Here is a 20,738-nt window from a genome sequence, read left to right as displayed (position 1 = left end):
CCCTTTTAAATGCAACTCTAAAAATTCTTTCTCAAAATTGTATACATCGTACAATTGCAACCATGCAAAGCTCTGTATGTAAGAGAACAGAGAGGCACCAAGAATACACAAAAGGGAAAATAGTTATATTTAGATGATGAGATAATGGTGTTTTTCTCATTTTTCCAAATGCTCTTTAATGCTGGGGTTATACAGTCTTACAATAAAAAAGGAGATGATATAAATAAGTTGAAAGCAAAGATTAATGAGCATTTATCTTCAATAGTGTACACATTGTACAACAACAAAAACACAGTCCTTGTCTTTCCATTTTATAATCTTCGAGGCTGACAATGAAATATTCAAATGCCAAGAAACACAAAAGCAGTTCAGAATTGTACTCGCAGAAGAGTTATGTGACTCCACTATCATTACTTAATTCATACGAAGTGTCTTAAATAAGTGGTTTTATCTTCATCTGGTTATTTTTTTTCATTTATAGATTTCTATGAATGTGTCTAATGATGACAAGCCGGCAGAGCCCATGTGCTGAAGCACATCTAACAATGCGATCACAGTAATTTTAAAAATAACAAAAGAATAATCATGGCTATATATTCTCTGGGTGGTTTTGAATACAAATGCAAAAATTTTGGTAAATGTCATAATTAATGTATCTGAAGCCAAAAAGCAAAACCTAGCTCAGTAGGAAACACGTTAACCAGAGTGTCAAATAATAAAGTTAACTTAATGCAACAGCAAAGGAAACATGCTCCATATTTTGTTTTCTAGAGTTGAGCACAAAGCTTTTAATCTTAATTAGATACTTGATAAAAGGACGCAGCACTGTTGGAGTCAGAAAAGTAGTTTTTGCTCTTAGGACTTAGCTTGTAAGAGGTGGATTGATGATTTCAGCCTATTCTTAGATTCCGTGCCTGCTTCAGACTTTCCTACCAAGACCAGAAATAACCACAATAAGAACATTTTATATCCATGCTGATTCTTTTAAAATTATTTTTGCACACATTTTCTCATTTAATACTCCTCCAACCCAGCAGTTTAAATAGCACAGACATTATCATCCCCATTTACTAATAAAGAAATTAGGACAAAGAAATGTAAGTAACTAGTTCAAGGACATACAACTGGTAAGTGGCAGGCTGGTCGGTATTACCTTTAGGAGCAGCAGAAAAGGAGTGTGCTGGGAAAAGACACCTATTACTAAGAAAAAATATATAATATTACACATTTGATAGAGAGAAACAAAAACTACAAAAGTCAAAAGAAGGTAATTTAAAATGCCCATAATTCTACTTATCAGAGAGACACACTTAGAGCATCTTGGAGTAGCTTCCTTCCAAATACCATGCTCTTGCTTTGTATTTCACTGAGCAAGTTGAAACAATAAGAAGAGAACTTGTACATTCTCCCCCACCAACTCTACCAACCCCGCATCTGTGCCTACATACTCTGACTTCCCTGGTGCAAAGATGAACTAGGTCCCTATCTATGTTCTATTCTGCAGTCTATTCAGTTCCTTTCACCTTTCTTTCTTTCTTTCTTTCTTTCTTTCTTTCTTTCTTTCTTTCTTTTTCTTTTCTTTCTTTCTTTCTTTCTTTCTTTCTTTCTTTCTTTCTTTCTTTCTTTCTTTCTTTCTTTCTTTCCTTCTTTCTTTCTCTCTTTCTCTCTTTCTCTCTTTCTCTCTCTCTCTCTCTCTCTTTCTCTCTTTCTTTCACAGAGACAGAGAGAAAACACAAGTAGGCAGAATGGCCGGCAGAGAGACAGGGAGAGGATGAAGCAGACTCCCAACTGAGCAGGGAGCCTGATGCAGGGCTCGATTCCAGGACCCTGGGGTCATGACCTGAGCCAAAGGCAGAGGCTTAACCAACTGAGCCACCCAGGCACCCCTCCTTTCACCTTCTCTAAGATTCACTCTGCAGTAGCTTCTTGTCAATACCCTCCTATGCCAGATCATTTCCATCAGTAAGCAAACACCATAATTTTTCTCAACTGAAACAAATAGTGAACAAATCTTGGCTGCCCCCACATCCTTCTCCCACTCCAGCCCCATTTCTCTGCTCCCCTTTACAGCACACCATCGGCAAAGAGTTCATTAGACTTTCCGGCTCCAGTCATCTCTTGAACACATTCCAATCAGGCTTCTATCCTGGCAACTCCACTAAAACTGTCCTTGTCAAAGCCAATAACCTTCACGTTCCCAATCCGATGATCGGTCCTCAGTGCTCTTCTTAACCCTGCAGCAGCATTTGTCACCATAGATTGCTCTCTCCTTGAAATACATTCTTCCTTTGGTGCCTAGGACATCACCCCCTCTTCGTTTTCCTTTACCTCAATGGTCACTTCTCACCTTTGCAGGCTGTTCTTCTCAATCCTCAACCTTTCCACTTGTAAATGTCTACACCCTCTCACTTGGTCTCATCAATCCCATGGCCTTAAACTACTCATCTCTAGCCCTGACCCTCTCCTAAACTCCAGAATCACATGTCTCCACTTGGACATCCCATAGGCAGAGCTGACACTCACTGGTGTCACTAGGGTGTTACCATTGGTTTCTAAGTGCCATAAGCTCTGAATAGTGGAAAATCCTTTCTGATTGGCCAGTGTCTGTGGAACATCTGTTGATACTTTTTAATATCACCCCTACTGGGTAGGTGTCTCTACTTTTGAATGGCCCAACTGAAATCTTGATTCTTGTCTCCCGCTACTTGGTTTTCTCCAAGCACTTCTCCATTTCAGTAAATGTCCTAATACTACTCTTCCTGCCAGGTATCCTCCAGATACCTGCATGGCTTGCCCCTTCACTTCATTTGTGTCTTTTCAAGCATCAGCAGTGAAATCCTCCCTCAGCATCCTACTTAACACAAGAGACCCTACCTTTCCCACACTGTTCTTTATTCCCTTACCTCTTTTGTTTTTCTGCATTCCTTTTCTCATTAAATGACTTATGAGACGATAGACCATGGAAGAATGTGATGTATGATACAGCAGGTCTGCTCATTCATTTGTTTATTTTCAGTGTCTCTCCACTAAAATTAAGCCTTAGGCAGGCAGGGACATATTTTAAATTTTGGTTTACTGCTTTATTCCCAGGGTCTAGAATAATGTTTTACACACAAGGCTTTCTGTCTTCTAGGCGGAAACATAAATTAAACAGATAAGTGGGCAAATTTATCATGACATACAGACATACCTTAGAGATATTGCTGGTTCAGTTTCAGACCACTGCAATAAACGGAATATTGCAATAAAGCAAATCAAATGAATATTTTGGCTTCCCAATGCATATAAAATGTTTGTTTACACTATACTGTAGCCTAAGTGTGCAATAGCATTATGTCTAAAAAACAATGTACATACCTTCATTAAAAAATAATTTCTTGCTACAAAATGCTAACCATCATCTGAGCTTTCAGTGAGTCGTAATGTTTTTGCTGGTTGGAGTGCTTCAATGTTGAATACTGCTGACAATCAGGGTGGTGGTTGCTGAAGGCTGGGGTGGCTGTGGCAATTTCTTAAAATAAGACAATGATGAAGCTTGCCACATTGATCAATTCTCCCTTTCACAAACAATTTCTCTGTAGCACACAATGCTGTTTGATAGCATTCTACCCATAACAGAACTTCTTTCCAAATTGGAGTCAGTCCTCTCAAACTCTAAGTTTATGTAATAAACTTATCAACTAAGTTTATGTCATATTCTAAATCCTTTGTGTCATTTCAACAGTCTTCACAGCATCTTCACCAGGAGTAGTTTCCATGTCAAGAAACCACTTTCTGCTCATCCGTTAGGAGCAACTCTTCATCCATTCATGTTTTGTCATGAGATTGCAGTAATTCAGTCCCATCTTCAGGCTCCACTTCTCATTCTATTTCGCTTGTTATTTCCACCAGACCTGCACTTACTTCCTCCACTGAAGGCTTGAACCCCTCAAAGTCCTCCATGAAGGTCAGAATCCACTTCTTCCAAACTCCTGTTCATGTTGATATCTGAACCTCTTCTCATGAATCACAAGTTTTTTTAATGGCATCTAGAATGGTGAATCCGTTCCAGAAGGTTTTCAATTTACTTTGCCCAGATCCATCAAAGGAATCACTATGTGGCAGCTATAGTCTTATAAAATGTATTTCTTCAATACTAAGACTTGAAAGTCAAAATGACTCCTTTTTCCATGGGCTGCAGAACGGATGTTGTGTCAGCAGGCATGCAAACAACATTAATCTCATTGTCCATCTCCATCAGAGCTCTTGGGTGACCAGGTGCATTGTCAATGGGCAGTAATCTTTTAAAAGGAATCTTTTTTTCTGGGCAGTAGTCTCAACAGTGGGCTTAAAATATTCAGTAAACCATATTGCCAAAGGATATGCTATCATCCAGGCTTTGTTGTTCTATTAATAGGGCACAGGCAGAGTGGATTTAGCATAATTCTTTCTTTAATTTTCATTTATTCATTAGATCATTATTTTTTACATTTAAATTCAATTAATTAACATATAATGTATTTTTTGTTTCAGCGGTACAGGTCTGTGATTCATCAGTCTTATATAATACCCAGTGCTCATTACAACATATACCCTCCCCAATGTTCATCACCCAGTTACCCCATCCCCCCACCTCCCCCCCTTCCAGCAACCTTCGGTTTGTATCCCAAGATTATGAGTCTCTTATGGTTAGTCTCCCTCTCTAGTCTCGTCTTGTTTCATTTTTTCCTCTCTTCCCCTATGATCCTCTGCCTTGTTTCTTAAATTCCACATATCAGTGAGATCATATGATAATTATCTTTCTCTGATTGATAAGGACTTTCAGAATGGTGAGCATTAGCTTCAACTTAAAGTCACCAACTGCATTAACCCTCACAAGAGAATCAGCTTGGCCTTTGAAATTTTGAAGCCAGGCAATTCTCTCTAGCTATGAAAGTCCTAGACGGCATCTTCTTCCAATAGAAGGCTGTTTTGTCTACACTGAAAACCTGTTGTTTAGTGTGGCCATCTTGATTACTCATCTTAGCTGGATCTTCTGGGTAACTTGCTGCAGCTTCTCCATCAGCCCTTGCTGCATCACCTTGCACTTTTACATTATGGAGATGGATTCTTTCCTTAAACCTTATGAATCAACCTCTGCTAACTTCAAACTTTTCTTCTGCAGCTTCTTTCCCTCTCTCAGCCTTCATAGAATTGAAAAGAGTTAAGTAAGGCCTTGTGCTGGATTAGGCCTTGGCTAAAGGGAGTGTTGTGTCCGCTGTGATCTAACCAGACCACTCAGACTTTCTCCATATCAGCAACAAGGCTCTTGCTTTCTTATCATTCATGTGTTCACTGGAGTAGCACTTTTAATTTCCTTCAAGAACTTTTCCTTTACATTCATAACTTAGCTACTTGGTGCAAGAGGCCTAGCTTTTGGCCTGAACCTTATCTCCAATATGTAACTACCAACCACATACAGCTAATGAACACTTGAAAAGTGGCTAGTCAGAACTGAGATGTGCCAGAAATGTAAGATACATAGTGGATTTCCAAGATGAGGTACCAAAAGCAGGAATGTAAAATATCTCACTAATAATTGATCATATTTAGTATATGTTAGAATGATAATATTTTAGATAGATGGGGTTAAATAACATGTTGTTAAAATTAAGTTCACCTGCTTTTTACTTTTTTAATATGGCTACTAGAAAATTAAATTTACATAGATGATGCACATTTGTGGCTCTCATTACATCTCTAGTCTAGACTCCTAAGGGAGGACAGTGAAATTCCATTAATTATTCATTACTCTGAGCTAACCAGTCATTCTTGCAGAAATCAACACAATCCAAGGCTCCAAGCCTTTCATATCACAGCCTTAATTTGTTCAGATTGAAGCTTCCTACCAATTTCCTTAGGAAAATAAGAATTTTTATGTTATTATAGATTAAAAATAGCCATTGCATTTTATGTGCTTATTCTGATATTGTTTGTCTTGTTGGCATCTCCAAACTACAGTCCTGTGGTCTTCTCTGAAAGGAGTGGGTGCTCCCTGCATTGATCATGCAGGTAGAGGTCAGTGGGCAGACAGGAGGATGACACGGAATGTGAGCTCTTAGGCAGGCGGAGGAGGAAATCTTATATTTTTCATTCATGAAGACACTCTCCTATGAGAGGCTTAAACAGGCCCTCTGCCCATGCTCAAGTTTAGAGAAAAAGGCAGCCCTAATGAAGTTACAGCCAAATATGTATAAGCTGCAATTCATAGGCTGGCCTTTGTGGTTCATATCACTCTAAATATTTATGTCTTTTGTTTCCCCTAAATCTGTAATAGGGTCCAGGCAAATGCTACAGCCATATCTTAGTTCTGTTGTGGGATAACAAAGGAAGGATAAAGTATCCAGGTTTGTATATATTGTTTTGTTTGGTTTTTATTTTACAAATATACCTTTTGCATTTTCCTGTCATTATATATTTTTCCAAAGAGTTATTTGAAATAGCTGCATAATATTCCACTGTATAAAAACAATAGAGTTTTACATGTCTTCAGCTGGGTCCTTCCTTCCTTCCTTCCTTCCTTCCTTCCTTCCTTCCTTCCTTCCTCTCTCTCTTTCTTTCTTTGTAACATTACAATGACCACCATTATGCATGATTCTGATCACGTCTGATTTCCTTGAAGAATTGTAGAGTCATAAGATAAGAATACCATTGAGGCTTTTGTTACATTTTGGAAAATTGACATTTGGAAACATCATACCAATGTATTCCATCACTGGCATCTCTAGATTCTTGTAACTTCAAGATTTGGAAGAATTGGGCTTATATCCCATCTATATCAACAAGTGGAGGAAGAATGTGTGGTTTTGAGGGGGCCACCATTTGCTCAGAGCTTAGTGTACCTGAGACCCCAAAATAAAATTTGTTGACCTCTCCTGATTGACCCTGCATGTTTGGTACAGTAGAAAATGTACAGGCTTGGGAACCCCTGGCAGCAGGGGAAGGAATTCTAACCCTTCTGCTTGTGAGTTGTGCCACTTTAGTCAAGATGTTTCACCTCTTGGTCTCCTGGTCTTTCACATGGAGATGCCACTATTTACCTAGCTGAACTGCTGCAAGATTTAGATGAAAGTATGTTAAAGCACCTGGCAAAAACTTGTCCTTAATCAATGCTAGTCCACCACCACCCCCCACCAGATTTCCCTTCTCCAGGTTCCCCACCCCACCAGTGCCTGCCTCTTATTTCCCCCAAAACTGCACCAGTTGGTTCTCTAACACTTTAGAATTCTGAGTTTAAATGAATTATTTATCACTCTTTGATCTGATTTGAGCCTAAAGTCTCTGATTGAAGGTGGACAGTTTTAAAAGTCAGGGGGAGGAGTCTTCCTTTCTGTGACTCTGCCAGATCCCCTCTGGCTGAAGGACTTCAGCTCTCTGAGTAATAACCAGGGTGTTTGGTCCAACAGCCTCTCAAATGAAAACTTCCATACGGTTTAAAAAGTGCCTCCTTTGGAGAAATTCCTACTTGCTTCTGTGGTTTTCTGTGTTGAACAGCTATCCACGACAGCAGAGTCAATGCCAGGAAGTTTCTTGCCATTGACCACGTCATAACCGTCGCTCGTATCTGACTGCTTTCCATTTGCAAATGAGTATGAGTTCAAGATGAACACATGACCAAATACCATTTGAATTCATGTTTTGGGTGGGGGGGATGGGGAAAGCAGATTTTATTCAACACTCCTTAGGTTATTCATTGATGAGTGTTTATTTAGCACTTGTTATATGCCAGGGACTGAGGCAGGTGCTGAAGATCAGTGGTGAATAGGAAAAACATAGTCCTCTCCTCAAGAAGTGTTCTGCCCCTGCTAGAGACAGATAATAATAGATGGTAAACAAAAACGCTATAGAAATCATTGTATAATGTAAAATTTTGCTAAGAACCACAAGGTGGAAAGGTAATGTCTTGACTGTTGTCTGGGGTAACTAATCTAGAAAGACGGGAGAAATTTAAACAAGACCCTAAACGAGAATGAGGAAGAAAAGCCATTAATTGCAGTAGATTGTATTTCCTTCAAACGGTCAGGAGCACATGTCTGCCCCACATGCTCTTCCAATGATCTGCTACTCCGCCATCACGTGGTGGTGGGTGTACCTCCTCCCTTTGCCCCGGGGCAAGTCTCTGTGACTGCCTTAAGAGGTGGTGTGACTTTTGAGGTAGGGCATAAAAGGCGATGCAGCTGCCAATTAGTGTTCTCTCTTGGGGGTGGCCCCTGGAACACAGACACACAGAGAGGTCCCATGGGGCAGAACTGAGGCCCGAGTCCTCAGCCCTGGCTGGACTCAAAGCGGCAGACACCTGCCTTGCAAAGCAGGAGTTGCAAGATTTAAGATGCAAATGCAGGAAGGTGTGCAGATTGGGTGGTGGGAAGAGGGTGCGTTCCTCTTGGATAGAACCTATTTTCTCCGAGAAGTGCAAAGCAAAGTTGCTAGTCCAGAGTGAGGGGGCTGGAGGAATGGGGAAGTCAGGTGTTTGTGGAGTAAGGGGGAACAAGCTCATTAGAAAGACTGCTAATAAGATTACTGAGCAGTGTCAGGATTATTGAACATTATCGAAATAATACCAATCCATGAGGGTTCCCCCCACCCCGAATCCTTTATCAGCTGGGAAGCAGGCACAGAGAAGGCAGGTGGTTGGGGCTCGGTTCTTCCAGAACTGGGAGGCAGGAAGGACAGGGGATAATACAAGGAGTTGGCCATATTTTCAAGAGAAGAATTGTAAAGATGGTTTAAGGGAAGACAAGAAATCCGATGGGACAAGAGAGAGGTTGATGGACTGAAGGGCACAGCGGGGGTCAAAGAAGAGCTCTGGGGAACAAGGCCTAAAAAAAAGCCAGCAGAAGGATAGGCGATCGAGGCAGGAAAGTGGGATTTTACATGGAGAGTTTCAGGTGGGGACTGAGATCGCTGCATTATCATTGGCCCATGTTGACAGCCTCATTCCTGCCTTAATACATACATTTCTGATGATTATAAAGATTGTATGGTAAAAAATAATAATAATAAAAATAAGGTGCAGCAGAAAGAACACTTTGGAGTCAGATGGACCTGAGCTGGGAATAGGGCTCCATTGTGTGACCCTAGGCAAGCCCTTTTATCTGCCCATTTTGGGCCTCTATTTCATTTTCTCCTTATCAGTGTCAAACAAAACTGTAAAAATGAAATAAAGTGATAGATATAGACAGATAAAGATATGTAGATAGGTATCGATATATATTGATAGTCAGGTATATATGTATATATAGATGTATATTCAGATAAATATCTGAAATAGATACGTAGTTACATCAATTTATGTATATGTATCCATTATATATATATATACACATACCAGATATATAAATAGTAGATACATAACTATATATCTCATTCAGATATAAATCTATATAAAGATATATATCAATTTACATGTATTATAGATATATAACATTCTCAGCACATAGCCGGTACTCCACAAATGTTAGCCCATCACACACAGGCACACACTCCTAATCACCCGTTTTTTTCACACTTAAGAAAATAAGAACCAGCTGATTTAAATTATAAGCCTCCGCTAGTGCTCACGCCTTAAGAATTGGTACTTTCAGACCCTGGGAAGCCTTCTCGGGCGTCTGGGAGACAGAACCGGCTGTGTGAGGCTTTCCCAGGCACTCGGTTTGCATCAAGCAGATGCCCACAAACCTTTCATTCATAAAGCACCCGAGCCTGGGCTTGGGTAGCAGAGCAGACTGGAAATAACCAGGTCTTTCATGCACTTAGGCACAGAATAGAATCTCCGCCACCACCACCGCCCCTCCCCCCCCCCGCCCCGGGGAAGGCTGCTCTTGACTTTGCAGCAATAAATAGATTTTTTTTAATGTGGATATCAATTTAGAAAATATATGGATACCCAGTGTTCATCATTGGGTATCAAAATGGGCTTCACTGTCCCTATAATTTAGAAATGACACTACTCGAGAGCCATCTGGGTACAGCAGCCAGGAGGCCAGATTTTCTCACCTGGGCACCTTCATTTCAACTACTCTGTTCCATCAGAACCCCTATTTCAAAAATTGTGTCAGTCTGTGTATCAGGCTCTATGTCCTGGTTTGGGGTTTTGAAAATAATGATCCAGTCAGAGCCAGAGGAGAAAGTAGGCCATTCTTTTCTTCCAAGCTTGAAAGAAAATTATTTATTGCAAAAACATCATAGCAAACAACATGACCAGAAATTTTACTGAAAGAAAAATTCACCCCTGAACCAAACATACCAAGAAATCAAAATATTTTCTTTTTTTGTTGTGCCCTTTGCCACTCCTAATTTGTGAAGTATTTGTGATCACAGAATTAAAAAAAAAAAAAAAAAGGCAATGTCAAGGTTGTGTGAGCTCCCAGGCCTGCCCTCTCCCACCCTCTAGCCGGGCAGTTCCACCAGATCTAGAGAAGCAAATCCTTGGGAGTGCCTTCTCCTCCTCCCGAGCCCACCTGCAGACCGGAGCGCAAATGAAGCCCCAAACCCTCAATCAGTGTTTCAAAACATCACCTACTGAGTGTTGAGTCGCCTTCGGAGACACAAAGGGGCGGGGGGGGGGGGGGGGGGGTGGGCGTAGGGAAGAAAGAGAAGGCCTGGTGCTACCTCTCCGCAGGCGTTGCCATGGCAGCCGGCAGGGGGCAGCGGAGGGGGCGACCGGTGACAGTGAGAGGCCAGGGCCCAACTGCGGTTCTGGCCCCGGTTCGGGGGTGCGGGATGCAGCTGCCTTCTTTGTCCCCTGTGAATGAAACCACTGATTGTAGTTTCTGGGGCAGTTTCCCAAAAGTGTGTCATGAGAAAGAGGCAAGATGTTAATGTGCTAAGCCGAGAAAAAACAACTCCGCGGCCAGATGAGCTGGGCCATGAGAGTTAAGGAAAAACAAACCGGTTTCTTTGTGCGGGCTGTCTCCGAGCGTGAGGACCGCGCTCTCCGAGGGTGCTGAGGCTCGCTGCGTGGACGCCGGGACGAATCGGTGTTTAAGGGAACACGCTTCGGGAAATGCAGCCCCGAAGAGCCACCCACACGGCTGCCCGCAGACTAGATGCCAGATTCTACTAGATTCTTCCAGATACTTCGCCGACAGAGGAAGCCTTCCCTTTTGCTTTCCTCCCCAGGCCTGGCAATAGCCAACCGGAAGGGAAAGATGTCAGGCGCCGAAAAGCGGGTGCAGAGAGGCTCAGAGGGGAGTGGGAAGGAAAAGGATCCCCCAGGCGATGCCATTTACCAGCACTGCTCTGCTCCCGGTTCTAGCGTCGCCAGGCAGTTACTGAGGGAAGCCACTGCTGTCACCAAGACGGTGGCAGCCCCCCAAACAGAAGGTTCCCCGCCCTGTTCCACGGCCACCTTCCCCCGGCGCTGGAGAAATCCCAGCCTCCCCCGCTTTCCTTCCCTCTCTCAATCCTCTCTTCACGATGTTTATGGGAGCCTGGCGGATGGGGTCACAGAGGCCACGCAGCTGAAGCTTCTGGAATGACTCACCTTGTTCCAGGGCCTTCCTCTTCCTTCCAAGTCTCCTCCTGTGACGTCGCAGGGGGTCACCCCATTCTTCCACCCTCTAATCCAATGGTTCCTAACCTTTAAAAAAAAAAAAAGTCCCAATGGCCACGGCTCATCCCAGACCAATGAAATCAGAATTCTAGGGATGAGACTCAGGCATCAGTCATTTTTTTTAAAGATTTTTTTAATTTATTTATTTGACAGAGAGAGAGACACAGCGAGAGAGGGAACACAAGCAGGGGGAGTGGGAGAGGGAGAAGCAGGCTTCCTGCTGAGCAGGGAGCCTGATGCGAGGCTAGATCCCAGGACTCTGGGGTCATGACCTGAGCTGAAGGCAGACACTTAAGGACTGAGCCACCCAGGTGCCCCAGGCACTGGTCATTTTAACAGCTCCTCAGGCGATTCCACTTGGCAACCAACATTAAGAACCACTGATGGAGTCCAAGGATGGAATTTTCTCCTTCAGCAAGCCTGATCTCTCAGGAAGCAGGTTCCTTTTTATCTGGAACCCAACTCATCTTTTATTTTCAGTCAAAAGTGTTCTCTCTAGGGTACCCAAATCCTAATTTACTGGTATCCTCCAATTATGACCAGAGAATTTTCTGGAACAGTTATGTTCTCTGCTCTGGGGATCAAGCTTCACTTCTATTTCTCTGAGCATCTCCACAATCCCATCTATACATTAGGGAGCATAATTAGGCAGAGTTACAGTGCTTGCTTCCAAGAGGCTAACCACTGGCAATCTTTGGTTCTCAAGGATTTTTTGCCAATTCCCAAGTTCTGCTAACCCCAATTTCACCATCTTGGTGCCATTTACTCTCATTCCTGCTAGGAGTGACACCCTCAGACACATCTCTCACCATTTCTCTTATCTGAAAAGCCTGAGTGCAGAACGTTAGCTCCCCTGCAAGATTTTAGTCTGTGTTTAGAAGGCTGCTGCAGGCTGCCCCCTGGAATCTTGGGAAATAAACAGAAAATGCCACCTTTGCTAAAATGAAAATAATAGAATCAATTAAAAAAAAAACATGAAGTAGGCTTTCTGATCTCATCTAAATAACCTACTGTAAAAGATGGGTTTGTAAGGATGGTACAATTGAGCGTAAACTCAATCAACTAAAAGAACAGATGATTAAAGTGTAACTTTAGATCTGAGATGGATTTAATGCAAAAACAAAAACAGTATCCTTTAAATGGAGAAGACAAGACAATTTGAGGTAGGGAAAAAAATTAACATTTCAATTTAGATTCAATTTAATTTATAGAAATAAATCTTCATTTTAACATACAAATTGATAGGAGTTGGGGCGTCTGGGTGGCAGAGTCAGTTGAGTGTCCTACTGTTGGTTTTGGCTCAAGTCGTGATCTCAGGGTCATGAGAGTGAGCCCTGTGTCAGGCTCCACTCAGTAGAGAGTCTGCTTGAGATTCTCTCTCCCTCTGCCCCTCCCCCCACTAAAATAAATAAATAAATCTTTTTTAAAAATTTGATAGTATGTGTGTAAAATAAATAAGTAAATAAATAAAGTGGGCTTAGTGCTCAAAAAGTTTTAATCATAGGGATGCACAATAAGAAAATGTTTGAATATTGCTATTCTAAGCAATTATAAAATCTCAGTGTCCATAGACAGCCAGTGGTCAACTTGGAATGACAAGGAGATGGTGAAAATAGCAAGAGTCGGTCAGTGTTTATCCAGCAGTACTGAGAAGCAGGGTGTCTTGACCAGAAGAATGTTTATCAGACACATATCAAAGTGTGTCCAGCTATTATGGCTTAAATGGCAATTCCTTCAAGTGATACACAGTTCCCTATGCCTGCAGTGCTACTTCCAAGGCAACCTTCTGATGGTAATTTGACTTCTCATGCAGTTTTCCCTACAGGGACATTATGGATACACCAGTCAACTCCTAACTCCAGGTCTCTTTGGAGACTCTAAAATCACAAATTAGCTTCTTGGTTTATCAGGCAGTTTGGCAGTTTGGCAGTTTGGGTTAGGGTTTCTAGTAAGTTGGGTAAATGTGGGTCAGGTCTCTTGAGCCTGATCATCTCTGAAGGGATGTGAGACCCTGGTCCTCTCTGAGGCTCTGTCCTGGACGCCATCTTTACACAGCACTACAAGGTCCTCTCTAAGCTACTGGTCTCTTTATTTGGCATCACTTCAACACATATAGAACTTGATTTGTCTGAATCCTGAGTAGACCAGGTTTTCTTAGTCTACCTATATTTTCAGGAAAGGGAAGTAGGTCTCATTGTTAGGCACCCAGTAGTAGAATCCCAAATACTACAGGACACACAAAATGAAGTATAGATAGAAACAAACCCAATGTCCATCATCTGTCAAATGGATAAACAAGACATGGCAAATCCATATAACGGAATATTATTTGGTCTTAAGAAGGAGTAAAGTTCTGATACATGCTACAACATGGATGACCCTCAAAAAGGTTATGAGAAATGAAAAAGGCAATCACAAAAGACTACATATTATATGATTCCATAAATATGAAATGCTCAGAACAGGGAAACCTATAGTGCCGGAAAGCAGATTAGTGGTTGCCAGGACTGAGGGAGGATGGTTCTGGTGGAGAAGGCAGATGAAAGCTAAGGTTATATGGGGCTTCTTTATAGGATGAAAAAATGCTCTAAAATTGACTGCACCTATCTGTAAATACACTAACAACCAGTGAATTATACACTGTAAATGGCTGAATTTTATCGTATGTAAACTATACCTCAATAAAGCTCTTTTCAAAAATGAAGATGAGGGGGCGCCTGGGTGGCTCAGTCGGTTAAGCATCTGCCTTTGACTCAGGTCATGATCTCGGGGTCCTGGGGTAGAGTCCCACATCAGGCTCGAAGCAGGGAGCTTGCTTCTCCCTCTCCCTCTGCCCTTGCCCCTGTTTGTGCACTTTCTCACTCAAATAAATAAATAAAATCTTAAAAAAAAATTTTTTTTAATGAAAATGAGTGAGGAATACTTCCTGTGTGTCTTCCTACCAGGATTTATTTCCACAGGTCACTGTTTTACTTCCCATAATTACTCTCCAAGTGCAAAGAAGAAAATTCAAAGGCTCACGAGACTCAGAGTTCTCCTAGGGGTCCAGGGAAGTCATCCTCCAAAGCCAACAATCCACACCTCTGTTCGTGATAAAAAAGGGAGTTGTGAGCAGAGCCATTCTGATCCCCACCTCATACCTCTCTGTAGTTCTGATAACCCCAATATGACAAACATTTCACAATCAGAAGAAACTCAGAAAATTCCAGCAAAGGTGATAATCTGGATGTTTAAAATACCTACCCGATCTGTATAGGAAGATTTAGATTCATAGAACTTCAGGCCTGGAATAGCTCACAGAATTTAAAGAGTTAACTCTCATTGGATAGACACGAGATGTTTGATAAACTCCCTTCCCACAGGAAATGGGGTAGAGATTTCCTCTGTCCTTTGCCCACTTCCTCCCAGGGTCATTTGTCTTACTCTCTTCTCTCCTCCCCACCCCCCAATTCCTCCTTCTAGTTTCAAAAGTTTGAAATTGCCTTTCTGTGTAGTAAGAAATTGAATTTGTCCTATCCTACATTCTTCTAACTCTTTAGTTTATAAGAAAAAACTTATGCTTGGTCTTCCAAGCTCTGGTACTGAATATTTAAAGAAAAGCTTTTGGAATTTGGAAAAAATAGTGGCTTTTTTCTCTCAAGTGCCTGGCTCCTGCAATCAATATATGGCTTTCCCAACTAGCCAGTATTACTGAAATGGGTATCAAGAGTCTATTTGGGCCATCAATACCTCAACTTTGACTCTTTATTTCTTTTGCATTCCAACTATAAAAATCCTGATCCTCCCTGAGGACGTGCTTCTGGTTGGATATTTGGAAATAATGTCAAAAAAATAAAAAAAAGCATAGTGCCATTTATATATCTAGAAACTAGCTGATAACTAAAGCTTTCTAGTCGAACATTCTATGATTCTATGACTTGAATCCAACCAGCCCTGGGTGCTCCGTGATCCTCCCATGGCAATGGGGCACACCACTACCAATCTTTCATTCTTCCCATAAACTCCTGAGTGGCACCTCCTCCACTCTCTCCCTCCCTTTTCCATTTTCCCCATATGGCTGGGCAACGGTCTTCTGAAATCCTCTCCCAATGGGTTGTCAATAGTGGGAGAGAATGGCCACATGGCCCCTGAGTTCTGCATCACAGGCTGAAATTAGCCTATTCTTTGAAATCTTGAAAATTTGATTTTGTCTTGAAGTTTCATGTGTATGTTCCATTGTCCTCCAAAACCAATGACTGTTTCTTTTAAATATTGCAAATAAGTTTTAAATGTCCTATCAAAAGTTACTTACTTAGCTCGTTCTCCCAGTCTCTGAATAAAATTGTCCCTCCAATATAAAACACTACTTTGGTTCTGTGACTACTAATAGACTCTAACACGTTGTTGAGCACCCCCTGGTAATGCGCACACATTTCAAAAATATGTGTAGGTAATTTGCCAATACCAAAGCTGTGTTGGTATTTCAGGCCCCAATAGCACTGACTGTATCAGGGAGTCGAGACAATATTTGTGAAACTAATTACCTTGGAAGAGAAAAGAAAGAACCAGCCACTTTGAGCAAGGTTAAAGATCTACTCAGAAAATAATGAGGAAAAATTGTTTTGCTCATTGTTCAGAAAAACCACCAGATCTTCAGCATTTGCTGTACTCATATATAACATCTATAACTCTGGAGCATACAATGAGGATAATATTTGGGGAATGATAAATCACCAGATTAGTCCTTGGCTGTCTTCAGTTCCAGATCGTACTCGAACATCCAGAACAAGAATCATTTCCTGTTTTGAGGTTTGAGATCATAGACTTCCTTGGAACCATAGAGAAGGTGGTCCTTTCCACAGGGCAGTAACACTACAGGGCTGGCTGCTATAGGGGAGGGAAAGCCTGCCCCTTCCAAGCAGAAAGAACCGTAGGGGAGGAAAAGGGGTAAAAGGAAAGGAGATACAAGGGGGCTTCCCCTTCCCATCTTGGGGCCCTAACCCCAAAAAGGGACATTGTCTTGGTTTTCCATCCAGTGTAACAAATTAGCACAAATTTAGTGGCTTAAAACAACACAGATTTATTCCCCTACATTTTCCATGGGTCAGAAGTCTGGCATGTCTTAGCCAGGTCCTCAACACAGGGTCCCTCAAGGCAAAACTCAAGGTGTTGGCTGTATTTCCATCAGGGAGGGGGCGTCAAATAGAGAAAGAGCTGCTTCCAAGCTAATTCCGATCGTTCCCAGAATTCCTGTTCTTGCAACTGTATGACTGGGTCTCATGTCTTGCTATCTGTCACCCAGGGATGGCCCTCAGCTCCTTGCCATATGTCCCCCCCCATAGGCTTTCTCATAATTCCAATGCCTCTGACTCCCTGTCTCTGACCTCCAGACCTGATCAAAATGTTCATGTGATTGGGTCTGGTCCAAGAGAGGGGTAACCTCCCTCTCTTAAGATCAACTAATCTGCCAAATCCCTTCACAGCAGCACCTAGACTAGTTATTATTGAATACAAAGGAAAGATGTGAACACACCAAGGGCTGGGAATCTGGGGACATCTTAGAATTCTGCTTACCACAGAACAGTCACAAACACCCAGATATGAATGAGACGGAATACATCTGGGCTAGTGAATGCTCTCCCTTGCATCCTGGGGGTAGGTTTCAAGCCTCTGGGAAGAACCTACAGCTGATGCTCCCATTCCTAATATGACAAGGGCAGTGATGGACATTGTGGTAGAGGTGGATAATCAAATGAGCCCAAGATAGTGCTTCTGGTTCCCCCAGTGCTCCCCATGATGAGCAGATGACTCAGAAGACATTCTACAAGGCCACCGAGGGCTGGTGACCTGGCCTGACAGCATAGCTAAGGGGATGGAGTAGGTGGGGACTCTGAGATCAAAGGCCTCAAACAAGAGCCAGAGACTCCAGCAGTGGGCCCCAGAGCAAGAGCCCAACAAAGCAGTCCAAACCTGCCCATCCTCCTTGCTCATTCTCCAAGGCTACCCCAAAGCCAGGTAGACAGGATCCGGAGCATTTCCCAGGGGTCCAAAGACTTGGGCTCCTCCTCACTGGTGCAAGTCTGGTGAACCGCACCTTTCCCAGTTATACCAGTGCATTCTTGGGGAAGGGAGGGGAGCAGGGGAAATTGGAAAGCCTGAGCAATGGTCCTAAAGAGACAGAAGGGGATTCTTGGGCATAGGACTTTGAGTTTTAAAACTGGGGAAGTCCTGGTGAATGAAGATGTCAGCAGCCTAGCCTGAAGAGATGAGGGTTTTAATGATTAAATTGAGCTAAGATTTTAAACTAAGTTGCACCAAATTGACACACACACACACACACACACACACACACACACACTACCCATCTCAGAAAGGTTGAATCAGTATAAAGAAATAACAAGCTGCATTTTCTTTGCTCACATACTTTGTAGTGCTAGTAAATTTCTAATTCTGTTTTACAATTTTCCTAAGCATTTTCACCCATATTCTCTCCTTTTATCCTCACACCAGCCCTGTAACATAGAAAGAAAGAGAATATGGGGAGCATATGAAAGATAAGACTGGCAGACTTGCCTAAAAGCACGTGACATCGAGTGCCTTGCAGGCCAGGAATGGAACCAGATTTTCTGATTCCCAGTCTTCAGCATATGACGAATCTTTGGAATCTAAGAATTGCCATCTCTACTTATTTGTTTCGGTGATTTGCTTAATCTCATTAATAAATTAAATCCTGAATATTTATCCATGTCAAATCCTATTCATTGGGTGTCTATTGGCTGCATGGCTGTGTTCAAGACCACAGGAGGACACGGTCACAGCTGAGCAACAGCCCCCCAGGCGGTGGGCCTCACCTGCCTTCCTTTTGTGGATGACAATAGCAAAGCCAGAACAAAGAGCAGGTCCAGCCAGAACACTATCTCTGTATGATGCTTCCCCCTTGTGGCCAACTTGCTGCTTTGGACAGGAAGTAATGAATTCTCCAAAGGTCTTCCTTGCTAGGGATTACTCACCTACTCAGGTAAGAAGCCTGGATCTCAGTCTAAGGGCCTGGAAGGGATCCCCACCAGCTCCTTGCCCACAGATTTTACATAAAATCCTTACCTTGTGGATAAGGGAAGTGGAGGTTTTCTCACAATAAATCTGAGGGTCCAAAGATTTAGGCACACGGCTGGAGTCTCTGCACACAAAAGAGTCTCCAAATTTCAGCCAGGAACTTTATGGTTGCTCATGGGCTGACTCTCTAAGACACAGTCATGCTTTCCCGCCAGCAAATACTCAGTGCCTCTTGAGGATGTCAGTAGGTTGTAAGCAATGGCTGATGTCAAAGGATGGCTGGGGGAGGTGAGTTAGTTGGTGGTTAAGCACCCCGTGATCTCCATCAGAGGCACCCTCAAACCCTCCTTGGTGTTCTTATTCTTTCATTATGCATATATTCCTTCAAAGTTATGTAAATTTGAATAAAAGCATTTTTCGAAACTTCTATTTTTATTTTTATAAAAAGGACCCAGGGCCCCCTTCCAGCTCCCTTGCCATCTCTAAGCCCCTCTTGTTCACTATCCTGAGGCCAGCACAGGCTGCAAGATTATAAAGGCCACAACCTCACTTATCCGTGGTGCCCATTCAGGCCCCTAGGGGATAGTAAATAGGGGGCATGTTTAGCTCAGTATATGGAACCTTGTTCTACACAGTTTCCAACAAGAGCAGAACCAGTCTAAGATAGTAGAGTGTGAGGGTAGAAACATGGGCAGAAAAATGGTAGAGGGAGTGGCAGAGGAATCAGTAGCAAAATCCTGAATTAGTTTTTTCAAATCAGAAACACCAAGAAGACAGCACTATGGTAACCAATGGGTTAAAAGATGTTTCAGCTGAACTCATTTCACACTGGGTTTCTATCTGTTGGTCCAGTGTAAGTCTAGGGTCCCGATGCAGAGGACATTTAGAGGTGAGATAGCAAACACATTCCTATTTATGTCCTTCCCTACCACTGCACCGTTAATGAGAACAGGGATGTCAACAAATGTTTTTGAGTTAATGAGTAAATGAATGAAGGATCGTGTCACCGAATGAATAGGTACCAATGGCTGTGCCAGATACCAGGTATACACAAAGGAACAAGACAGAGGAGATCTGCCTTCAAGGAACTTATAACTGAGCAAGTAATTAGAAAGCTGATAAATTCGAAGGACAAGTACAGTGAGCTATGGGAGCCGACAGCAATCTGGCATGGTTTAGGGAGGCGTGGATCTGATACCTCAAAGAATGCCTGGAGATTCAGTAAACAAAGAGGTAGGGATCCAAGGAAAGAGCATTCCAGGCAGTGAGAACTGAGTATGCCAAGCTTGGTCTGAGATGGGGAAGAACGTAGCTCATTAGCAAGACCATCACGAAAACCAGAGCAAAGGGGAGAGGGATACAAAGTCATGTGGGCAGGGACCAGATCATTCAGTGGCTTTTAGTCCTTGTTATTGATGGACTTTTCCCAAAGGGCAATAAGAAACCGTTGAGTGGTAGGAAACTATGGAGTGACATAACGGGGTTTGTGTTTTTAAAAAATAATAATCTGTCTGGCTGCTGTGTGGAGCACGGATTGGAGGGAGGAGAGAGTTGGCAAGGCTAGACTAGTTAAAAGGCTGGGGTGGCTGTCCAGATGAGAGGTGATGTGGGCCTGACCTTGGTGGTGGTCAGGCAGGTGGAGTAGCGGGAAGATTCAGGAGTGACTTAGGAAGCAGAACCTGGAGAATGTAAGGAGCTGGGAGATGTCAGGGATGCCTTCCAGGTCTGGGGCTTGAGCAGCTGGTGCATGGACTCTAGAAGAGGAGCAGGTCTCTGGGCTCATTTGGGGACCTCTTGAATTTGAGGATCCTATGTGTCCTCCATGAAGAGTTATCAAGTCAATAATTGGCCATATGAGTCTGGAGCCCAGAGAGAGTTCTCACTGGAAATAGAGAATATATTGATGGTAAAGAAAGCCAGGTGACTTCAAGATAAGAGAGGCCAAGTGACTCCACCTAACAGCCACTGAATAGATTGGCATTCAGTGACTATATTAAGACAGCCCCGCAACTCTCTGTGTGGTGATTCCTCTTGCATTTTGTTTTCTAATCTCTGTATTCTTCTGGGCATTAGAGAATTGAATTTTCATATGTAGTAGAGGCAGCTAGTTCCCTACCCCAAATCCATTCTCCCT

At 42.6% G+C, this 20,738-nt stretch overlaps 1 long non-coding RNA gene across 2 annotated transcripts in view; it reads right to left on the bottom strand.

Annotated features, from left to right (window-relative positions):
- The window catches only part of LOC113924898, an 80,626-nt gene extending 69,183 nt beyond the window's left edge, over positions 1–11,443 (bottom strand). For both annotated transcript variants that reach the window (XR_003520844.1, XR_003520845.1), the window contains exon 1: positions 10,910–11,443. This is a non-coding gene — a long non-coding RNA (uncharacterized LOC113924898). The remainder of the gene's footprint in view (positions 1–10,909) is intronic.
- Between the last annotated feature and the right edge of the window lie 9,295 nt (positions 11,444–20,738).

The sequence above is a fragment of the Zalophus californianus genome, chromosome 2 (genome assembly GCF_009762305.2).
Source record: "Zalophus californianus isolate mZalCal1 chromosome 2, mZalCal1.pri.v2, whole genome shotgun sequence".
In the NCBI taxonomy this organism is placed as follows: Eukaryota; Metazoa; Chordata; class Mammalia; order Carnivora; family Otariidae; genus Zalophus; species Zalophus californianus.
This window is presented reverse-complemented; position numbering and strand designations above follow the sequence as displayed.